Below are 25130 nucleotides of genomic sequence, written 5' to 3'. Positions count from 1 at the left end.
ACATGCTCCACTCTGTTCATTGCAGCCTTATTTATAATAGACAGACTCTGGAAACAACCCAAATTTCACTAAAAGGAAGAATCGATATGGAGAATCTGGATCATTTATACAACAGAGTACCACTCAGTCTTTAAAAACAATGACTTCATGAAATTTTAAAGCAAATAGATGGGATTTGAAAATATCATCCTGAGTGAGGTGACTCAGACACAAAGGACACATGGTATGCATTCACTTATAAGTGGATATTAATCCAAAATCTTAGAATATTCATGATACAACTTATAGATCATATGAAGCTTAAAAAAATGAAGACCCAAGTGTAGATGCTTCAATCTAACCTAGAAGGGGCAACAAAATAATCACGGGAGGTAGAGAGAGGGAGGAACATGGATGTCACCTGGGAGAGAGAGTGGGGGGAGGGAAAAATGGGAGCATGGGAAGTGAGAGGAGAGAATTCCAAAGGGTCAGGAAAATGAAGAGAAACATGTAGCAGTGTTGGGAAAGGGAACTGAACAACCACTAGAAAATCCCAGACGCCAGGGAAGTAAGAGGTTCCCAGGACCCAATGGGGAAGAAGTTCCCCAGGTTCAGGGAGATAGAACCTGAAAAGAAAACCTCCAGTAGATATATATGGCACCCAGTTGAGGGATGGGGCTCCCCACCCATCTGAAAAGTTTTAACCCAGAATTGTTGCTTTCTAAAGGAAATGCAAGGACAAGAAATAGAGCGGAGACTAAAGGAAAGGCTATCCAGAAACCACCTCACCTTGGGATCCATTCTCTCTGTAGACACCAAACACTGACAATAGTGCTGATGCCAAGAAGTACTTGCAGACAGGAGACTGGTATGGCTGTCCTGTGAGAGGCTCAGCCAGCATCTGACTCATACAGACACAGATACAGCAACCACCCGACTGAGCCCAGGGACCTCAATGGATGAGCTGGGGAAGGACTGAAAGAGCTGAAGGGCATTGCAAGCCCATAAGAAGAACAATATTATCAACTAACCTGACCACCCAGAACTCCCAGGGACTAAACCACCAACCAAAGAGTATACTTGAGCCAGTCCATCGCTCCAGCTACAAATGTAGCAGAGGAGTGTCTTATCTGGCATCGATTGGAGGGGAGGACTTTAAATCTCTGGAGGCTTGTTGCACCAGAGTAGTGGCATGCTAGAGTGGCTGGGTGGGTGTGGACACATCTTCTTACAGGCAAAGGGAGGAGGGATGGTGTGAACTCTGTGGAGAGGGACATTGAAATGCATAACAGTAAAATATGCAATTAATAATAATAATAATAAAATTTAAAATTTTTGATTTCTTTCATGGTGCTTTGTGGACAGTTACACATGACATGTAAATAATTTGTTTATTTGTTTATTATTTAGATAATTGTAAATTATACACTTAATCTTACATGTATTTAAAAGATTATTTTAAATAATTGGTATAATCTCATTTCCCTTTTGACTTGTTGATACTGTGAATTACCGGAAGTTTTCAGTTCTTATAGGCAATTTTGATGCTGTCTGAGCATCACACCCTCATCCATATATTAAATGTGAAGTCCTAAGATGATGTTTCTATGGAGGAAGTTTTTATTTGAAGTTTGAGACCACCTCCATGATTGGAATTTGGATTTTTATAACAGTGCACAAGGGGAGTGCAACTGTTCATCATGTGAGGGCACATGGTTTGACACATCACTCTCATTTATTTGTTGACTTGAGATTGTATTTCTTCTTTCCAGAAGTACTTTTGTAAGATGTCATGCTTTCTTCCATGGAACTACAGACAAACTATTTAAAATATAAACATACTTCTATTTCTAGTTTCTCTGAGACTATTTTCTTTGCCTTATGTCAATAATTTTTGGTCCTAATTAGTCTACCTCTTAACCTTAAGTCTTACAACCATAGAATTATAGATAAGATATTAAGCTTTAGGAGAAAACATAGGAGAAAGCAATTTCACAGTAATTAAAAATGACTAAAATCAAATACTCATCCATAATTATGATATTTAAAAATCCAATAATGTGTAAAAATTATTACTGCCAAGCTTAATTTTATAGAAACTTTGAGTTTCATTAACATGGAAAATAAGTGTATATTTCATTCTCAATATTAACAAATAAAAATAATGTGATTTTTTTCACTAAGTTCATAAGTATCAATAAAGTTTAACTTGTAATAATAATTCTTAACTAACTGGGCACATGTATAATTTTTTTAATTTATTGAAATGTGTTTCAAAAAGATTCTTTTGCAAGCATTATATTCAATGATGACATTCTGAATCTTCTGCCTGAGATAAAAAATATAATAACAATTCTTGATTTTATCATTCCTGGTAGACATTTTGTTAAAGAAGCTATTTAATTTTATGAAACAATAAAAAGAAAAATGCAAATAATTTAAAGAAGACACAGAACCTTATTCACAGATTATACAATTTTGATATGTAAAATCCAAAATAGCTAAAATATACAGAGTTCAAATCAATTGATCAGTTTAACAATAGCAATTGTTATTTGTCTACTTTAAGCATAGGCCTGGGTAACCTAGAAAGAGTACAAAAATCCATCAAACACATACATTAAATTAAAAAATGCTCCAAATTTGAAGATAAAGTCACCAAGGGCTCAGAATATTTAAGAGTTCTCTTTTCACAAATTTATGGGTCAATATTGTAAGTATAGCTTTTATTTTTCTTACAAAAGATCCTCCACGGTACCAGGTACATCTGTAATTGAGGAACTAGGGATATGAGGCATGATTGTGTTTTGTATTATTATTATTATTATTATTATTATTGTTATTGTTATTATTATTATTATTCATTGGATTTTTGAATTTACATTTCAAATTTACATTTCCCCCACCAATCACCCATGCCTTCACACCTCCCTGCCCAGACATTTCTCTACACTGGGGGAATCCAGCCTTGGCAGGACCAAGGGCTTCTCCTCCCTTTAGTGTCCAACAAGGTCATCTGCTGCTACATATGAGGCTGGAGTCGTGGGTCTATCCATGTGGACTCCTTGGAGGGTGGCTTAGTCCCTGGGAGCTCTAGTTTGTTGGTATTGTTGTAGTTATGGATTTGCAAACCCCTTCAGCTCCTTCAATTCTTTCCCTAAATGCTCCAATGGGGACCCTCGTTCTCAGTTCAATGGTTGGCTGCGAGCACCTGCCTCTGTATTTGTTATGCTCCACCAGAACCTCTCAGGAAACAGCTATATCAGGATTTTGTCAGCATGCACTTCTAGGCTTCACCAACATTGCCTAAGTTTGGATATATATGGGCTGGATCCCCAGGTGGGCCAGGTTCTAATGGCCATTCCTTCAGTCTCTGCTCCAAAGTTTGACTCCATATTTCCTCCTATGAATATGTTTGTTCTTCCTTCTAAGAAGGACTGAAGCATCTGCACTTTGGTAGTCCTTTTATTTTCTTTCTTTTTTTAATTGGATATTTTTAATTTACATTTCAAGTGTTATTCCCTTTCCTAGTTTCCTACCCATTACCCCCTCATCAAACCCCCCCTTACCTTCTATGGGAGTGTTCCACCTCCCCAACCACCCCCCTTTCCCGTCTCCCTGCTCTGACATTCCCCTACACTAAGGGGTTCAGCCTTGGCAGGACCAAGAGCTTCTCCTCTGATTCCCAACAAGGCCGTCCTCTGCTACATATGCAGCTTGAGCCATGGGTCTGTCCATGTGTGCTCTTTGGGCAGTGGTTTAGTTCCTGGAAACTGGTTGGTTGGTAATGTTGTTCTTAAGGGGTTTCAAGTCCCTTAAGCCCTTTCAATTCCTTCTCTAACTCTTCCAACAGGGACCCTGTGGTCATTTCAATGTTTTGCTGCTAGAAATTGCCTCTGTAGTTGTCATGCTCTAGGAAAGCCCCTCAGGCTCCTGTCAGCATGCACTTCTTGGTTTTATCAATATTGTCTAGGTATGGTGCCTGTATGTATGTATGTATGTATATATGTATATATATATGCTGGATCCCTAGGTGGGGCAGGCTTTGAATTCTGTTAGTCTCTGTATTTCCTCCTATGAGTATTTTTGTTCTCCCTTTTAAGAAGGACTGAAGCATCCCTACTTTGGTTGTCCTTCTTCTTGAGTTTCATGTGATCTGTGGAATGTGTCTTGGGTAATTTGAGCTTTTGGACTAATAATCAATAATCAGTGAGTGCATACAATGTGTGCTTTTCTGTGATTGGGTTACCTCACTCAGGATCATATTTTCTATTTCATTCCATTTGCCTATGAATTTCATGAAGTCATTGTTTTTGATAGCTGACTAGTATTCCATTGTGTCGATGTACCAAATTTTCTGTATCCATTCTTCTGTTAAATGATATCTGGTTCTTCCCAGCTTCTGGCTATTATAAATAAGGCTGCTATGAACATAGTGGAGCATGTGTCCTTGTTACATGTTGGAGCATCTTTGGGTACAGGCCCAGAAGTGATATAGCTGACCCCTCATGTAGTAATATGTCTACATTTTCTGAGGAAACTCCTGACTGGTTTCCAGAGTTGTATCAGCTTGAAATCCCACCAACAATGGAGGGTGTTCCTCTTTCTCCACATCCTTGCCAGCATCTGTTGTGACCTGAGTTTTTGATATTGTCAGAATTGCTTTCTGACAAGTGTGAGGTGGAATCTCAGGGTTATTTTGATTTGCATTTTCCTGATGACTAAAGATGTTGAACATTTCTTTAAGTACTTCTCAGCCATTCGATATTCTTCAGCTGCGAATTCTTTGTTTAGCTCTGTACCCCATTTTTATTAGGGTTATTTGGCTCTCTGGATCTAACTTCTTGAGTTCTTTGTATATTTTGGATATTAGCCTTCTATTGGACGTAGGATTGGTAAAGATCTTTTCCCAATCTCATGGTTGCTATTTTGTCCTAATGACAGTGTCCTTTGTCTTACAGACGCTTTTCTATTTTATGAGGTCCCATTTGTTGATTCTTGATCATAGAGTATAGGATATTGGTGTTTTTTTCAGGAATTTTTCTCCAGTGCCATGTGTTCAAGGCTCTTCCCCACTTTTTCTTCTGTTAATGTGATTGTTTCTGGTTTTATGTACAGGTCCTTGATCCACTTGGACTCAAGCTTTGTACAGGACAATACGAATGGTTCAATTTGCATTCTTCTACATGCTGATCTCCAGTTGAACCAACACCATTTGTTGAAAATGCAATCTTTTCCCCATTGGATGGTTTTAGCTCCTTTGTCAAAAATCAAGTGGCCATAGTTCTGTGGGTTCATTTCCCGGTCTTCAATTCTATTCCATTGATCTACCTGCCTGTCTCTGTACTAATACCATGTTTTATTTAAGCACTGTTGTTCTGTAATACAGCTTGAGGTCAGGGATGGTGATTTCTCTATGAGTTCTTTTATTGTTGAGGATAGTTTTCACTATCCTGGGAATTTTTTTATTCCAAATGAATTTGCAAATTGCTCTTTCTAATTCTATGAATAATTGATTTGGAATTTTGATGGGGATTTCATTGACTCTGTAGATTATTGAGCTTCATGTGGTCTGTGGATTGTACCTTGTGTAATCCAAGCTTTTGGGCTAATATCCACAGGTCAGTGATTTTCATGTGGTCTGTGCATCTGGGGTAATTTGAGCATTTGGACTAATATCCACTTATCAATGAGCGAATACCATATTTGTTTTTTTTGTGACTATGTTACTTCACTCAGGATGATATTTTCTAGTTCCATCCATTTGCCTATGAATTTCAGGAAGTCATTGTTTTTAATAGTTCAGTAGTACTCCATTATGTAGATATACCACATTTTCTTTATTCACTCCTCTTTTAAAGGACATCTGGTTTTTTTCCAGCTTCTGACTATCATAGAAAATCCTGCTATCTATGTAATGGAGCATGTGTCTCTTCCTTTGCTACATTTTAGTCACTGATCACCATGAGCTATGCATGACGTCTTATCTACAAAAACAATACCAAACAAACAAACAAACAAAAAGCATTACAGTACTCCAAATTATGTTATACCTTGACCATAGGACAGGGAGAAACAATACTGGGTGTGACTTTGTATAGATAGTAATATATGTTGAATATATCAATCATAGCTGTATTATTTACTTTCTATTTGTGTGATAAAGCTCTACAAACTACAGGAATTTGGAGATCAAAGGGTTTATTTCATCCTACAACTCTTAGGTGATATTCCAGTCAGTCCATGCACTCAAGGCAGAAACCCAGAAGCAGGCAAGAAAACAGAGGCTTGGATGAATGCTTCTTATTAGGTTATTTTCATCTTCCCAGTGAAACTGGGAAGTGAGTTACCACTCACTTTCCCATTGGAGGGTTTTTTAATTACAAGCCGTATTTCCAAATGACTATAGCTAGATAAAAAAAAAAGAAAACAAAACCAAATAAAAACAAAACAACAACAACAAAAATTATTCAATAGCTAAGCCAATTCTGAGCAAGAATAGTGAACCAAGTTCTCATGATAAAGACCTCTGTTAGGGAATCTTATGGCTAAATGGCTACCACTGACACATACCTTGATTTAATTCAGATTTACCCTCATCTACAGGGCTTAGAAGTTGAAGTTTTGTTCTTCAGTATTACTTACATACTCATTTTTTCTCATTGTCAAATATGGCTGTTTATTCCCAGAAAATAAGCAAAATTTATTCATTTTCTTTATAAATTTAAAAATCACCCACTTTTCAGATTTGTCAGATTCATTCATAAATGCAAAATGAATTAGTCTAAGATTTACTGATACAAACATCAAAGAGTTGTGCTGGTACTGGCATACAGACGAGAAAACCAACAAAAATAAATTAAAACTAAAAACTAAAAAGAAAAACCTGAAAATTCAGAATAAAGCAGAGTGTACATGAGTGGTAAAGTCACAATATTTTACTGAAGAGGATAGAAAGCATGCCATTCTATAAAACTATCCTGTATTAATTGAGTACACCTTGTAAAAATGTATTCTGACTCTTATTTTACCCTGTAGTAAAATTTCTCTTATGAATATTTCTTCTCATAAAAAGTAACATTAAAGGTCTATATAAAAGAAAGCAACCTAATGGGCAATAATATTTAATGATATTTATATTTCATAAAACTGACAAAGAATTGGCCTTTGTAATATTTAAAGAGCTTCAGCAAATAAATAAAAGGAAACTAAAACTAGATCAGCTAGTCATCTTAATTTTCAATCTAATCAATATTTTTAATAAATGTAATTTTTGGTATTTATCTGAGAGTTTCTCCTGTATGTATGTGTCTATGCTACATGTCTGATCCTGTTACCTGCTGAGGTTAAAAGACAGCATTAGGTAGCTTGGAAATGGATTTACTCATGCTTGTAAGGCATCTTGTGGATTCTGAGAACTAAAACCTGGTTCTGTATAACACCAGCGATGCTGCTAACCACTGATCCATATTTGTGCCCTGAAGCCAATTTAAAATTTTGCCATAATAAATTAAACAAATAACCAGAACATACAACTTAGTGCTCAGTATCACTATTAGTCTAGGGAAATGCAAATGTAGTACTGGGCCATTATATCAAACAACTACCTAAGTGTTTCTAATTAAAAAGACCGATGACTGGACTGGTTGGGCAGCCATGTAGCATGCAGTAAATCTAACATACACTGTGTCATTGGAAAAGTACTTGAGAAAATTTCATGCTATGACTATAAGCTGCACATCATAGGACATTTGATGTAGTAATTTGACTACAAAGTGTACACTCAACAAACTCATGTACCTAGTACAGCAATCCCATTTACAAGAATACTGATAGTAGGATACACTATCATATATTAAAATAGGCTACAAAGGAGAATATGTAAATAACTATGTGTTCATTTAAAAAAGAATTATACAGGGATAAAACTGAATTGACTTTATCTAATCTCAATTCATAGCAAAATGAATGAGCTGTGTTTTGGTTAGAGTAAATCAAGTATAAATCAATTTATTTAAACCACATTTTTAAGAGAAAAATGGTATTTCAAATCAGGACAGAATTCATCTTTAGGGAGTAAGTAATTCCCTATATACATGTCTCTGTGTTGTGTATTGTATTTATCTATAAATAATGAGTATTTTTGCTTGCATGCTTAGTATTTCACAATAAACATTTACTTAACAATGCTTTGTGGTCAAATAAGTTTAAGAAATACATTTAGAAAAATGTATTAAAATTGAGAACGTTCCATTTTCTAGAAATGCATAAGCCGTTAATAATTGAATTTGCATTTTCTTATTTAATATGTATTTTCTAATTTATTATGTATTATTTCCCAACTGTATTTCCAGAGAACACATATTTGGAAATAGGCCCTTACGTTAGTTATTTGAACCAGCATGGGAAACTTCTGATTTATTCTCAGGTTCTCTTCTCTGCATCTGTTTTTCTCATTTTCACATTTCTGAATGTGAATCATCTAGATTACATGGGCTTTTCAACAAGCCCAATTGTTTCTTTCCTTCCACATAAAATAATGATTCTTTCGTGTGAAATATTTTTCCATCAAAAACATGTTTAAACCTTAAGTAATTTCAAGAATCAAATTATATTCATCTCCTTTAGAAAAAAAATCTTTCATACTTTTCTTAGTCTGGGATAAGCTTACCCTTTTGAGTTTTCATAGAAACTGATCCCACTCTGTCATAACACCTGTTAAAACTGAATGTGCACCCCATGCGCTTAGTTTATTGTATTAGAGTGATATCCCCAACTGCATCCACATATTGGAACTATGTTGCCTGTGTATTCATTGTATCGGTTGAATACCACATGACTCCATTCATATGAAGTGTCTAAAATGGCAAAACTCAGAGAGCATAATGGTTTCCTATGGCAAGTTGAGTAAGTTCTGTTCACTTAGTACAACAGTACCATGTCTACATTTAGTTTCTCCTCCTCCTCCTCCTCCTCCTCCTCCTCCTCCTCCTCCTCCTCCTCCTCCTCCTTCCTCTTCCTCTTCCTCCTCCTCTTCTTATTATTATTAATGTATTGTGTTTCTCTCTCTCTCTCTCTCTCTCTCTCTCTCTCTCTCTCTCTCTCTCTCTCTCTCCCTCCCTCTCCCTGTGTGTGTGTGTGTGTGTGTGTGTGTGTGTGTGTGTGTGTGTATGCTTACAACTTTGGTAAGAGACTAGACTTTGTAAACTGCTCTTCTCAAAAAAAAAAAAAACATTAAAAAAAAACATGGGAAAGCCTAAAGAGCATAGGTGTGTCTGTTTGCTGTTTCCAGTTATGATCCCATGCTTGTATGGTGATAGTGCTTTACTTTATGTGTTTAGTGAACCTGATTAACTGTGCAAATGTATGTAGTATAGAACAGGGAGGAAGAAAAAGTTTGTATGTTAATTAATACAAATATATACTACCAAAGAACTAGCAAAAAGAGTCTAAGGTTTAAACAAAGAATGCCAATTGTGGAAAAATAATACAGGGGTGGAGCACAGGAGACACAGTAGGCTGAGGAAGAACTCTCTAATTGGGTTGTATTTTGTTTAGAAAAAAATCATAGAAAACATCACAAATTGTCATGTAACTCAGTGGTAGTGAGAGATCTAACCTGTATAAATTTTTATGTTCAATCCCTAACATTATGAATAAAAAATATTAGCCCATGCATGACAGTTCTTGCCTAAAATATCTGCAACCCTGGTTTTTGGATTCTGGAAGCAGTAAGAATTGAAATCAAGGTTATTTTTTATATGTACCAAGTTAGAGGTCAGTCTGGTCATGAGGCACTGTTTCAAAGGAGAAAGAAAAGATAGCAACAAAGGAAAATCTGAGCATAAAATTTATTTTAACATAGTATGGTTGAACAGAGTGATGTCCATGTGCCTATCCTCAATGGTCAGAGTCTGCGCTCTCCTGTTGATGAATGTGGCTCTCACATGAGGACGTAATGTCCTATTTGTTGTCTGCTTGATTTGAGTCTATTTTTAATTATATGTCTTTGTGTGTATCTGTGCGTGTGAGTGCGAATCATTTAAGAGACTTGAAGAAGGCACTGGATCCTATGGAGCTGGAGTTACAAGAAGCTTGTGAACCAAGCACCTGGGGTGATGGGAATGAAAGCTGATTCTTCTACAAGAGCAGTGCATGCTTTGCATGCTGAAACATCCTATTTCTAGACTGTAGAAACATCATATCTGTTGTTGTTTGTTTGTTTTAAGTACAGCTGTGATTAGAGTGTCCTTCAATCTACTGTTTCTCATGTGACACTCATGCCTATTAGTCAAGATTCAAAAGCAGGAAATTTTGAGGTGTTGTTTTCTGGTATTGGTAACTATAAATGTTAAAAAGCATAAATGTGTGGACGTTCATAGAGTGATATTTAACCACCGGAAGGTTATTTTCAATCGAGGATTATAAGCTCTGTAAAATATCCTGTTTCTCTCTGGATCCATCATGGTTCCAGCTCATTAAGCTCTAACAGTGAGTATATCCCTTTTATAAATCTAAAGCTTTTAGTTCGTTCTTCATTTGTCAGGAGCGGGAGGTCCATAAGTGGTGTTGTGGCTTTTCTTTTATGCCTATATATACCTACATAAATGGAGTATCAAGGTCAGACTTTACATTTCCAGATTTCAGGCACGTAGCTCTTCTGCCTTCAATGTCATAGAAGAACAACACAGTGCTAAGGGCCTATCAACACCTCACCTCACTCCAACACCCGTGCAAGCCTTCATGTCGATAGTAGGCAGCATCTTAGCTGAAGGTTTCTTTGCATATAAACAGATTTTGGATTCCTCATGTGTCTGCTTTTCTCTGCGTTTTTCTGTCAGTACATGAAAACAGATATAATGTGTTTGATCAGGAAACAGGGATGACCGATCAGACCTCTGGAGTTCAACTCCATATATGCTCTGTTCAGGCCTTACTATAAGTGTTAATTGCAATAATTTTTGTACAGAGTTCATAACAGTGCCTGATATACTGCAATTCATATGAGAATTTTAATATAGCATCACTATTTATTAAGTGATAATATTTTCTTGTTATTATAGAGATAGGTCTTGGAACAAACACATGGTGTATGTTTTCATTGGTGCACATAGAGGCTATGGTAAATGGAAAAGGTAGTGAATTCGTGTTAAAATAATCTTGATAGATAATAAACAATGAAACCTCAAATTAATGAGAGTCTTCTTATGGTCCTCATCTGTATAGGAGCTTCTGCAGAATAGACGACACCACAGTCTAAGGTACCAGCCATGTTCTTTCTGTCTTTCTATGGGTGAAGTAAAAGAATCATTATAAAGCTAGTAGTGTTAATTACTTGCATATAGAACATGGGATTGTAAGTTCCAAGGATGAAATGAAAAATTTAAAGGTGCTAATATTGTTCTCCATTTTCCCCACAAAACCACCCTCTCAGATTCATAAGTAACATTGTCCAGGGACACTAGCAGCAGCCCACCCTCCCCATCCCTACACCTTCTGCAGAACCCTCAGACAACTTTCTCTTGGTCTGCATCATTCAACTCAGGGAGACAAGAAAGCTAGGGTGACACAATCAATCAATTGTAAGAAAAGAAAAGAAAACCAGGAAAACAAAAACAATTTGCACAAATGATTAAATCTCTTAAAGTAAACTAAGAAAAAAAAACAATCAGTTAAAGGAAACAGAACTCTTCAAGAACAGAAAACTGAAATAGAAGTAATAAAGAAAATATGAGCTGAGGGAATTTTGAAAATAAAAAAATTTAGTTTTTTGACTGAAACTGCAAAGGCAAGTTTCACCAATAGAATACAATAGATGGAAGACAGAATCTTAAGCATTGAAGATATGGTAGAAGAAGAAATGTATACAATGGTTAAAAAACTCTAAATCTTCAAAAAAAAAAAAAAAGAAATCCCTGCTATAAAGTATCTAGAGAAACTGGGATGCTATGAAAAGACCAGACCTAAGAATAATAGAAAGAGAGGAACAAGTTGAATCCCAGCACTAAATTTTAGAAAATATTTTCAATAAAATCTTAGAAGAATTTTTTTCCTAATCTAAGAAGGAAATGCATATAAAGATACAAGGAGCACAATATAGAGTCCCCCAATTGATTAGAGCAGGAAAGAAAGTCCCCTTGCTACATAATAATCAAAACAATAAATATACAGAACAAAGAAAGAATATTAAAAGCTTTAAGGAAAAAGGACCAAGTAACACACAAAGACAGATGTACATAGACAGATATACTGCAGATTCTAAGAGGCCACAAATACAAGCCCAGACCAATATACTTAGCAATAGTTTCAATCAGGATAGGTGGAAAAAAAATCAAGATATCTCATGACAAGGCCAAATTTATACAATATTGTCTGTCTATAAATGCATTCCTACAGGAGGTGCTAGAAGAAAAACATCAACCCAAGGAGGATAATAGGCCTTTGAAAACACAAAAAATAAATATTCTCACACCAGCAAAACAAAAGACATGAAATACACACACATACACACACACACACACACACTCACACACACACACACACACACACACACACACACACACCACACACACTACAAGTACCACCACTACCACCACCACCACCACTACTCCAACCACCATAACCACCACTACTGACAATAAATTAACAGAAATCAATAATCATTGGGCATTGATGTTCTTGAATATTAACGATCTCAATTTCCCCCATAAAAAGACACAGTCTAACAGGTGGATGCAAAACCAAAAACTTTCTGCTGAAAGTAAGAAACACACCTCAAAATTGGGGTAAACATTGCCTCAGGGTAACAGGTTAGAAAAAAGATAGTCCAATCAAATGGACCTAGGAAGCAAGCTGGTCCAACCATTTTAATATATTACAAAATAGACTTCAAAAAAACCTAATCAAAAGAAATGAAGAAGAACAATTGATACTCATCAAAGAAAAAATATTCACCAAACTAATAGTTCAATTCTGTACACCAAACACAAGAAGTAAGCTACTACAATAAAATAGTGGTTTCTTATTACATTTATTTAGGGTATATATTTTTATCTCTCTGAACAGCTGAAATAGCTCATAATTGATAAAAGATGAGTTTCATACCAGAGTTGAATAATTTGCATCAATGAAAACAGCAACATGTGGTTTTGATAAGTAAAACATCTCATGACATCACTCATTGAAAATCACTCCAAGGAAAGTTGTGACACACTTTTGATTGAATTGTACATGTCTGTGAAAAGATTTTCTTTTCTAAATTAACCAAACTGCTTTGCATCTAGCTAAGGAACTCCCTCTATGCAAGGTTAATCTTTAGTACAAAACCTTTCATATTCCATAAGGTGAGACTGCATTGAAATTGAGTCATTTACATAGAGTTTAATATCCAGATAATCAGAAGTTTCCAAGGTTCCTTAGTAGCTGTTTTATCCATGGAATAAGCCTGCCTCTGTGATGAAGTGAAGACAGTGTGCGTGTTGTATGTAGAAGAGCAGGGACAAACATTTATAACATCAGAGGAAAAATATGAGCCCATAAATTCCACATGCTGAAACTGTATCCTGCTCATGTATCCAAAATATGAATCTGCTTGGACGTAAAGCCCTTCCGCAATAAAAGATAATTAATGTGGGCTTCTAATCCAATATTATTGATACATTTACTTATAAAAAATTTGAAAATGGACACGCACACAGAAATACCAAATAAAGATAAAGTCGGTGAGAAGAGTTATATGACTAACCAAGGAATGCTGGCAGACCACCAGAAACTTAAGGTGAGGCAAGATGCTGGTCTGCAGTCTCACCTATTAGCAGACTCCACACTGTCTATCTTCCTCTCAGATTTCTAGCCCCAGAGAACTATGATACAATAAAATTTTGTTTTCAGAATTGGTCATCTTTCTCTTGCCATGGCTCACCAGAAAATGAGTACAGGATTTCTTACTTCATCATTTTTTGAAACTCTGTGACACTTCAATAATCAGAAAAGTTGCCAATGCCAGTTTCCTGGAACTGTAAATGGGTTTCTGATCAAAGCAAGTAATGTCCTTAGGAGGCTCAAGGGAACTTGGTCAAGTCTGAAAACAGGACTGGGTACTCTAAGAAAGAGTACCTTTGTCAGGAGGTTGTCTGCTTCTCCAGGATACAAGGATTGTTGCAAAATATCCTGCAGAGGGAACAAACCCTATCTATGGGTAGATATTGTATGTAGGACCAGTCATGGAGGAAAAGAGGACTCTAACCTTTAAGGTCTCTCTCATCTCTTGACTGTAGCCATTTGTCAGTATCAAAGTTAGTACATTATTAATTAATTAAAATTCAAACTCTGTGTCTGGTATTTCTATTTCCCTGTCATTCCATGAGGTACTTTTACTCTGTCAATTTCCCTCAATATCTGCAATTATTATTTTGTGTCCCAGACCTTCAAGATCTCCTTTTTTTCACTGATCTGTTTATATTTTGAGGTTCTCTACTCAGGTCTACAACCTTTCATTTTTTCCCTGGGCCCCAGGAGGATTTCTGCTCCTTTCTTTCTCTAGTCACTGCCTGTTTTGATATACCTCTCTCATATTTCTAGTTGCTATAGTCTGTCAGCAGTCTCTATCTCTCCATATGTCTGTCTCTCCATCTCTGTTCCTCTCTCTCTCTCTCTCTCTCTCTCTCTCTGTATGTGTGTTGCATCAGTGTTTCTGTCTCTTTGTATGCCTATGTTTTTCTCTGTGTCTCACTCTGACTCTCTCTCTCTCTCTCTCTCTCTCTCTCTCTCTCTCTCTCTCTCTCCACACACACACACACACACACACACACACACACACTTCACTTTAATTTCCAAGTGAGTCTCTTCCAAAGTCCTACTATTCTATGTGCATACCATGGAATGAACTTCACAGATGACCACTCCTGAGACCTAAGACCCCTGAAACACACTAGAACTATGATCTGTCTAGATGCGGGTTTCTGCCTCCAATTGTAGTGAAAGCAGTGTTTATAACTGGATACTAATGGGGGGTTACTTTTATCCTCATGTAGTTTGCTGTCTAGTAGTTCTTAGCACAAGGGAAGTTTACCAATATAATGAAACTTCCACATTAATGCCAGCTTGAATTCTCCATGGTCTATGATTTTTTTTATCACATAACACTGCAGTTGAGCATATGAACTCACAGCGACTGTGGCAACATGTATAATGCCAGTGCAAGATTAAGCCAGTCAAGGTTTTGTCATGGAAGGTGGTCACAGAAATCTTGCCTCTAATTGACGATGTATTGATAATAACTTCTAGGAAAGATTTCTTTAATGTTGGTATAGACTGTTTTTGGTTGACCTCATTTCTTTAGACACTCAAATACTCAAGAGCAAATAAACAACACTAAGTGTACTTGAACAGTTTTTAAAAATCCAGATACAACAGTGGGTGGGTATAAAATGGCGGCACTGGATTTGGTAGAAGTTGGGTTGGGTGAAATACTATCAAAATTGCAAGGCATGAAATTCTCAGGAAAAAAAAAGTCTATTCTGAGACAGAATCTCACTACATAGCACAGACTAGGCTGGGCTACATGGTACTCACTATGTCGACCAAGCTAGTCTCAAATTCACAGATAACTGTCCAGGTCTGCTTCCTGAGTGCTGTAATTAATGTGTATGTGACTGCTCCTTCTCAAATCTCTTATAAACATCTGTGTCTACAGTTACAAGTCAACCGAATCAAGTATGCCTAACAGACCTTGGAAGTTGAAGTCCATTTATAGTGGACACTGTCTATCATCACATTTTGGATTTAGAGCAGAAACAAAGATAGTATAAACTTGAATATAGGAAATAAACGAAACATGGATAGTTTCAATCTTTATAATATAATAAATATACGCTGATAGATTTTAATATTTTGGGGTGGCAGATTGGAAGCCACTCTTCATGAAGGTTTTCACTGCTAAAAAGAGATCAAGAGTGGCTGAAATGGCTCAGAAAGTAGTGGTGTACTCCGTTAAGACCTACAGTTAGTAGTTTTCTCTACTAAATTCTGCATGTTCTCTATTCTCCATTTATGCATTGTTGGAGGCATACATCCAACACTAAATATATGAATAAATAAACACTTAATCTTGTGAACAAATCAATGAGTAGGATAAACACTGCTGAACACAACACAACCTTTTCCACACATTGTTTTGTTTAAATATTAGTCATGCACCAATTCATCCTTACGACTGGCAGATTCTCTTACGATGTTCTCTAACAGAGAACAACTGCATACCCTGAATCGGCTAACTTGTTTAAAGTGGTTGTAATAGTTTCAGTGTTCATTTGGTTTAATTGCTTCATAATAATATCAAATAATTACCTAGATACAGTTATACTATATCAATAATAATATCAGTTACACTAAATAAACAATTGTCATGTTTTCAAATCAAATGTGTTTATTTTTTTTAAAAAATCTACCAAAAAGATCATCGCTGTTGGGATGTGAGCTATCTCCCACATTATTTCGGAGGGTTATGTGTCCTCTGCTAAAACTTCCGTTTCAGGATACATGTTTTATGAAGCTAAAAATCAATAAAAACTTAATTCCTTTTGGACGAGTCCCTTTATTGTATTAGACCATGCAATTTATGGCATCGTGCCTTAAAAATCAACTCTTTGTTTTTCTTTAAATATCTCAGAAAGTCCAGTGTTTGTGGCAGTTTTTGCACCGTTTATGGTAAGCCAAAACACTCTTTTCAAAAAATGTTCTCATTCTGACATTTCTTCTGTGGTCGTTAAATTGCTTGCAGATTTTTCCTCCAGCACTGCATTCATGTTTGTTGAACGTCTTTAAATGATTGTTGAACTAGTCACAAGCAGAGTAGTAGTGATCCTATTCTAAAAGAATCACGCATAATTGTATAGTAACAAGACCTGGGTGTATAGCATAAGAAAAGTGTTCAATGGCAGGAGACTGCCAAGCTAATGTCAATATCTGTATGAGTATTTTTGAGTAATATCTGTACAAAACCTACGGTTACTGAGGCTTCTAAGAAAACCAAAAGAAGCTGCTAAAATTGCTCAGGAACACACACCGGGTAGTTCTCAATCACCTACAGCTTCAGCTCAGGGGTTTCCGCTGCCACTGTACATATGGCATATAGACACACACTTGGACGTAAAAATGAATCCTTTCTAATAATAAAGTGACAGTGGCAGGGTGGTACACCCCTTTAATCCCAGTCCTCAGGAGGCAGAGGTAGGTCAATCTATGTGAGTTCAAGGTCATTCTGCAATTTCCAGGACAGTCAAGCCCATACAGAGAAACCCTGTCTCAAAACACAAAAACAAAAAATTAGGTAAAAGTATAATCATTTTAAGTGTGTAAAGTAACTGAGGCAATTGTGTCAGTGTTAATCATTACTTTAGATTCCAGATCCCTGTGCTTTACAGAGCTTGCAACTTATACTGAGAAGAAGATGGGCCCAGACAATGGGAAAACTAGAAGCTTCCTACTCCCACTGCTCGAATAACAGCTAAACTGTAAGGCTACGACAGCTCTTTCCAGAGGACTTTTAACACGTAGCATATATCATCTCATGAAGACAATTTCACTCATTGGGAAAAATAGAATATTTCTGACTGAAAGAAAATGTAGATTTGGCCCCAATAGACTTGGAGCAGGCAAACAAAACTCTCCGGGATACCCCACAGTATAATCAAGACCTTGGCATATCTTCATTCAGGTGGCCCTCTGCTCTCTTGCAGCAAATCTGACCTATGCTATTGCTTTTGCTGATAACACTTTAAATCGATTTTTTTATTTCTTTTTCTTTGTTGTTGTTTTTTCAAATTTCAAGTGTGCTAACTTTGTTATGACTCAAAATCACCACGCTGTCCATTCGATCTTTGGTACTAGTTAATCTCATAACTGAAGATTTGACCAATGTCTCACTTTCTTCCCCTGCCATTCCCTATTCTACCCTTTGCTTCTGTGGTTTCTACATCTTTATATTTACACTTTCCTGAAGTTTTGAAAATATGTTTTCACACATATGAACACAGTTTCTGTTTTGTTCCAGAAGCTCAAATATCATCTTTATATCTTTTATTATTTGTTTCCTGAAGTTGACTATTGATATTTATGGGCATGACACCAGAAATAAACATGGACCATAAAATCATGTGCCTCACTTCCTTTCTGTAATAAGCGGTGCTGACAAGGCCATATGACATTTTCTTAAGTGTTTCCAATTTTATTTCCTTAGAAACATCCTTCAGATTGTTCTGTTATTTCTTTTATGTGAAGTTGGTTCATTTATTTTCGTTGTAACCATTATACATAATGCATCATCCCTATCTTACTCATTTGTATGATGATTGATCATTTTAATTATGAATTCCATACTTAACCATGAGCTTCTGCTTGAAGTATGTATCATGAAAAAATAAAAATAATAAAAATTAGCATTGCTTATTCAAGTGTTATATTCTACCTGGTTTTATAACAGTAAGAGAAAATCAATTCAGACTATAAAAATATTTTCTCCTTCGTCTTTTTAAAAGTTATACATTGGAAAACTAATCTTCATAATTTCATGAAAGAACATTAACAGGGATATAATTGTTCCTTACATAAATTGTGTGTGTGTGTATGTGTGTGTCTATGTGTGTGTGTCTAAACTTTGATAACATTCATTATCTCCGTAGAAGATATTTTCTAAGGTGTTTTAATAATTGATACCCTTTTATAAATGTATTCTAGTTTATCTTGCGGTTCATTAACATCTATAGTAACTCAGTTACTGAAACTTGTTTGGAAATATATTTTTGTCAGAAAACCTAATGCATGTTCATTATGTTTAATATTCAATTTCATGCAATATTACATTAAACTATGTGCCCTTGACAGAGAGTGGGCACACATACAAGAAAGATAACAGTAGTTGAATTGTTTTTCATTATTATGATGGCTCAGAAGTCCCACAATACGTATTTTACTAGCTGCAGAGCCTGGGTTGCGAGAAGTCTAACTTAGTGGAAGTCTGACCACTAAGGCCAGAGGAACCAATAAGTGGAACCAATAAATTCTCACTTTAAAGTTGCAGACTGACAACCTAGAAGCTTTTTGGAGCACGAAGATTCTCATACTTTAGAGAGCAGACAGTTGTATTGTCCAAGAGCAAAAGGAGGAAGTGTCTGAATTCCATAAACGAGAGCAAAGAATCATTGTGTATGACTTCCTCATTTCTTTCCAGTTCCCAGTTCCCAAGCTGACTGGATATTGCCTGTATGTGCTGAGTGGCGGTCTTCACACAGCATGGTCTGACACTCTGCAGATATATCCAAGGTAGTATTTAACAGTTCCTAGGTACTCGATCTGACCAAGTGAACAACTAAAATTTATCCTTATAAAATTTAGACAGTTTTCTATATATTATTATTGTTTCCTCAAATTTATGTTCTAAAATATAAAAATAACAAATTCAAATAATAAGCAAAAATGTGTTCTCATTAGAAGATAGTCTATAAAAATTTATATTTTATTGGATTATTTAATCATTTCCTCTCATTTTATATACTAATATATCTTAGCTGTTTTTAGAAATACATTTTAATGAGTTTTAATGACACGCCACAATGTAGTGAGGTGTGCGTGTGTGTGTGCATGTGTGTGCGTGTACATTGTATTTGCTTCTTTTTAAACTTTCTTATTCACTTGCCATGACTTTTATGTGATAACATGCATAAGCAAATCCATGCATGCCTTTCACTTTAGTTATACTAGGAAAATTCTCAAGTGTTGGAAATGCTAGTTGTAACGGAATTCCACCTACTTTAAATAGCTTTAGACATATTTTCTGAGAATTCACTGTTTTCTATCGCATGGTAATATATGTTAAATTGACTGCTCTTTGAGCTGAAGAGAGCTTCAATGAAATATATGGAGTTATGGCATATAGCAAAGACTCTCACAGAGGATCTGCTCGGTCACATCACACTGACCCTTATCACTACCTTTATCAGATATCTCAAACCTTTTGGCTACAGAGTCTATTTTTGGTATTGAAAAACCAGTTTGGTCACAGACCTAGTGGGATGACTGAATGCTTTGGTAATGAGCTATAAAATCTTTCCCATCTAGGTCACGGATAGATTTAAGTCTGTCACCAAGGTAGGAGAAAAACTAGTGATTCCTGCCATAAAAAACTGTCAAATTATATGAAATGAGGATATGGTCTCAGTTCCAGGAGTCACATTTTCCAACATGTTCTTAACTTATGGTGGCCCAAAACACACACACACACACACACACACACACACACACACACACACACACACACACACACATTCCTGAGAAACCCATCTCAGTTCTTCCTAGGCTTTTTTAAAGCCAAGTATTGTTGTTCTTATATCAGTCATGTCTTCTGTAATCACAGTGTAGAAATAATATTTTAATTTATTTGTCCACGTTCAGTCCTCAAACAATTTTCTTTCCAGAATTCAACTGGTACATTTTTATCTAGTGGAATCATCTGAGGTCTAATGTGTACCCTATTGTAAAGTTTAGTAATGTTTAAGAAAACAGTACAATTTTTGTAACTCTTAAATATATAATCCCAAATACCATTTAATGATTTTGAAGAAACAACATTTTCTCTAACTGAGTCCACCAAATCAAAACATAACAAGCACTTAGTTTGATCAGCAAAGAATGTGGAAATTTACTTAAGTAGTAAAGAATGTGGCTGTCTGACTTTGGTATTGTGTTACACCTCATGGTCCAGGCATGTTGTTTGCCTTAAATGGTTTCACAAGCAGGAGGCTGACCCAGAGCAGATTCTCTGAGGCTGCAGAGAGAGCAGCTAAACAGCAGACTTAATGAGGTTGGAATTTCACACAGTGTCTTATTCAGGGAATTTAGGATACCAGGGAGAGCAGTCCTGGTGAGCTGCAGTCACCTGGGGCTTTGCAGTATGAAACAGAACCTTTCTCCACAAATAGTTTCTAGAAGTTCAAAAATAGATGTCTATTATATTTAGGTTTAAAACCCAAGCATGTGTCAGGGAGAGGATTCATGCATTCCCACTGTTAACATAGAGGTAGACAGTTCATCAACCAAGACTATGGAGATCTGCTTACATATTTCAAGTCGGGAAATATGTATGTTCTAATAGACTTCAACAAGCTAGAAGTAAATCCTATGCCCCACATTTTGTGTCTTTACATCATCTACCTTACTATAAAGCACTTCTTTGCTTTTGTGCCCCCTCTTGGTAATAATAAATGCTTTACAGTCATTAAGGAAGCTTAAATACTTAGTACAGAATTGTGGTAAGAAGAAGATACAGAAACTGGAGAGGTGGTTAGTTTTATGTAGGTACCCCCAAGGTGAGCAGTTTTGACTTTTTTTTTTTTATTAACTTGAGTATTTCTTATATACATTTCGAGTGTTATTCCCTTTCCCGGTTTCCGGGCAAACATCCCCCTCCCCCCTCCCCCCTCCCCTTCTGTATGGGTGTTCCCCTCCCCATCCTCCCCCCCTTGTCGCCCTCCCCCCAACAATCTAGTTCACTGGAGGTTCAGTCTTAGCAGGACCCAGGGCTTCCCCTTCCACTGGTGCTCTTTCATGGATATTCATTGCTACCTATGAGGTCAGAGCTCAGGGTCAGTCCATGTATAGTCTTTAGGTAGTGGCTTAGTCCCTGGAAGCTCTGGTTGCTTGGCATTGTTGTACATATGGGGTCTCGAGCCCCTTCAAGCTCTTCCAGTTCTTTCTCTGATTCCTTCAACGGGGGTCCTATACTCAATTCAGTGGTTTGCTGCTGGCAAATGCCTCTGTGTTTGCTGTATTCTGGCTGTGTCTCTCGGGAGAGATCTACATCCGGCTCCTGTCGGCCTGCACTTCTTTGCTTCATCCATCTTGTCTAATTGGATGGCTGTATATGCATGGGCCACATGTGGGGCAGGCTCTAAATGGGTGTTCCTTCTGTGTCTGTTTTAATCTTTGCCTCTCTCTTCCCTGCCAAGGGTATTCTTATTCCCCTTTTAAAGAAGGAGTGAAGCATTCACATTTTGATCATCTGTCTTGAGTTTCATTTGTTCTAGGCATCTAGGGTAATTCAAGCATTTGGGCTAATAGCCACTTATCAATGAGTGCATACCATGTGTGTTTTTCTGTGATTGGGTTACCTCACTCAGGATGATATTTTTCAGTTCTGACCATTTGCCTACGGATTTCATAAAGTCATTGTTTTTGATAGCTGAGTAATATTCCATTGTGTAGATGTACCACATTTTCTGTATCCATTCCTCTGTTGAAGGGCATCTGGGTTCTTTCCAGCTTCTGGCTATTCTAAATAAGGCTGCGATGAACATAGTGGAGCACGTGACTTTTTTTATATGTTGAGGCATCTTTTGGGTATATGCCCAAGAGAGGTACAGCTGGATCCTCAGGCAGTTCAATGTCCAATTTTCTGAGGAACCTCCAGACTGATTTCCAGAATGGTTTTACCAGTCTGCAATCCCACCAACAATGGAGGAGTGTTCCTCTTTCTCCTCATCCTCGCTAGCATCTGCTGTCACCTGAGTTTTTGATCTTAGCCATTCTCACTGGTGTGAGGTAAAATCTCAGGGTTGTTTTGATTTGCATTTCCCTTATGACTAAAGATGTTGAACATTTCTTTAGGTGTTTCTCAGCCATTCGGCATTCCTCAGCTGTGAATTCTTTGTTTAGCTCTGAACCCCATTTTTAATAGGGTTATTTGTCTCCATAGAAGCCGAAAATGACTGGTCTTCTTGACAATTCTGTCATTGCAGGAGCCTAGGAACATGGAAAGGGAGGTTGAATTTGTTAATTCTCTCATCTTAAAAGATAACCCTGACTAGAAACACCATGCGATGACATAACCAGAGCTGAAATGCACTCATGTACCTAATGGTGAACCAGGGAGACCAGAGTACCCCAAACTCCATGTTACCTCTGGTCTACAGTAAGTCATTCATAGGAAACCCTCTGAGATTTTTGTTTGCCTCTGTCCTATTTCTGGGAACTTACTCCTGCTGTGCTGTGCCTGGGTTTGTGGGGTTGTTTCTCTTTAATTCACCTGAAATGCTATGATCCCACTTCGTCCTGGAATCCAGCATTCTGTGGTCTGTGAATTTTGATCATTGATAACCAAGATGGCTTTGGTGGCTTTGATTTTCTGGCAGCCTTCCCCTGAACTACAGCTAGCCTGAGAGTAGACTGCTTCTCGTATTCTCTAGGATGAATCACTCTTCAGAATATGCTGCATAATGAATAGCGAATGTATTAATTGAAGTTCCCAGAGAAAAAGAACAAAGGTCTCACATTCTATAATTCTGATTAAGTGATTAGAACTTCACCTACTCTTGAGAGTTGACATATTTCCAGGTCCTAAGTCAAACTATCTTAGGGTCTCTTATTTAGTTTCTTAAGTCGTGAGCCATGGTTCTTGTGACTATTGGGTAAATATTTTGGGACCCTAGCTTCCACAAACCCAAAGGCTAACAACGCCTCCAAGAGGATCTGGGACTTCTAACAGATATGTATTCCAACTTTACTCTAATCCCAACTTTTTGATGTTTTTAAAAAGTGTGTTGTTTAAGACTTTCTTTGCGGTATCACCGCAGAAACCTCATAAGACTATTACCACACAGAAAATGGCACTGTGTGTAACCTGAGTCCTTTATTCTTTTTATCCTCAGGTCCATTCGTATTTGTTTTCAGAAAGAACATTTTGTTTTTCTCTTTGAGGTTTTTTTTTGTTTTCGTCTTTACAGTATCAAATGAAAAATGACTGGAACTTAGTCGTACACACTTTGCTACTCTGGGAAGTAAAATGATCAGACATTTTCATTCTGCCTTGTTTATCTGCAAACATATTAAGATAAGTATTTAACAGAAAGCTTGTCTTATAAAATAAAGTAACAATTTAGAGAAAGCAAGCACCAGAATAGGACAAAGCAATCATACAAACAAACAAGCAAACAGTCCTAAGACAAACAGCCAAAGAGAAAGTTCAAGTCACACACACAGCTGCAGAGAAACGCTCAATGAACACACACACACACACACACACACACACACACACACACAAACCAATAAAAATATAAAACTGAAAGAAAAGCTATAATATATACAAAAACATGGACCTGTAAGGTTAAAAATAAAAAGCCCCAAGACAAGAGAAAAAACGCCATTGAGTTTGTTTTGTGTTGGCCACCTACCAATACCTCTTGTCATAAATCAGTATTTCTATGTATTTGTTTCATCAAACATTTCAGAATACTATTTCTGTAATGAATAGATTTACTACTGAGGTTATTTAACCTATTAGAAAGGTTTTTTTTCTAATTATGCAGGTGTATATGTTTATAAAGAAGAAAGCAATAAATAGTATTTTTATTCTTTATTATAAGCTCTCAACTCAGATACATGGAAAACTGATGCTGATGGAAGTGATGGCAATCTTCTTTTAATGGTCTTATTGCTGCCAACCCCCCATGTCCTAATAATGCATTGATCTGGAGAAAATACACCATTAAAATGATGGGTTTCCCTAAGGTATGTAACAAACTCCTTAAAATGGTTTGCATTCATGTACAAACACACACACACACACACACACACACACACACACACACGCTTATTATTGAATGTCATTCCTAAATCCCTAATCTATAAAATATATCAGGAGGAATGAAAATAAAAGAAAAACTTATATAGTAATGGGACTGTCTATTTTAACATTTACTTATAATTGGAGTGGCACTCACATAATATTTTTACTCAGGTAAAATTATGATGACAAAAATTACAGATGAAAAGCAATAAAGTGATGTGTTGCATTCAAAGTTGTAGTCGTTGAGCCTTATGTAGTCAAATGCCATCTTAAAATATGTATTAATTACAGGAAATAGCTACCTTAACTTGAGTTATTACGGCTTAAAATATATCCTACTTCCTGCTCGCAAATTAAATTTTAATGATTGATTCTTTGCTGATTATTTTCTCAGTAGCATACCCTTTTCTTCTAGCAAACCTGGAGAAAAATTTGATCCTGATGTCTAATTAGAATAATGAGTTTATCCGTGTCTACTTTTCTCAGAAGCTGAAAGTCAGAGATGAACACATGCATGAACATATTTTCTAAACAT

The sequence above is a fragment of the Rattus norvegicus genome, chromosome 1, assembly GCF_021556685.1.
Source record: "Rattus norvegicus strain SHRSP/BbbUtx chromosome 1, alternate assembly SHRSP_T2T, whole genome shotgun sequence".
Taxonomy (NCBI): Eukaryota; Metazoa; Chordata; class Mammalia; order Rodentia; family Muridae; genus Rattus; species Rattus norvegicus.
The sequence above is the reverse complement of the archived record's forward strand: the minus strand, read 5'-3'. Positions refer to the sequence as shown.